At 65.0% G+C, this 300-nt stretch overlaps 1 protein-coding gene across 1 annotated transcript in view; it reads right to left on the bottom strand.

The window, feature by feature from the left end:
• Positions 1-300, bottom strand: part of MYOM2 (myomesin 2) — a 71,473-nt gene that overhangs the window by 70,200 nt on the left and 973 nt on the right. The gene's annotated exons all lie outside the window — the stretch shown is intronic.

Genomic DNA, 300 nt, shown 5'->3' with positions numbered 1-300 from the left:
CAGGCCCCCCCCCCCCCACACACACACACCCCGTGAGCCCGCCCACTGCTCCTGAGTCTCTCCCTGAGCAGGCAGGGACCCTGCATGCAGATGCCACCTCCCGTCCCTCACACCTGAGCTCAGAGCACAGAGGCGGCCTCACCATCTGTGAGGGGAACCCCGGGACCAGGGCAACACAGGCCCGTCTTGCAGAGTAAACGCTTGTAAAGGCCGCAGCTGCTGGGCAGCGAGTCCTGGGAGAGGAACCTGACCCCTGACCTCACTGTTCCCAGGAAAACGCATGTCCAGCTCATCAGGCGC

Source organism: Myotis brandtii, unplaced genomic scaffold, assembly GCF_000412655.1.
Source record: "Myotis brandtii unplaced genomic scaffold, ASM41265v1 scaffold646, whole genome shotgun sequence".
In the NCBI taxonomy this organism is placed as follows: Eukaryota; Metazoa; Chordata; class Mammalia; order Chiroptera; family Vespertilionidae; genus Myotis; species Myotis brandtii.
Note: the sequence above shows the minus strand (reverse complement) of the source record. Positions and strands in the feature narration are given on the sequence as shown.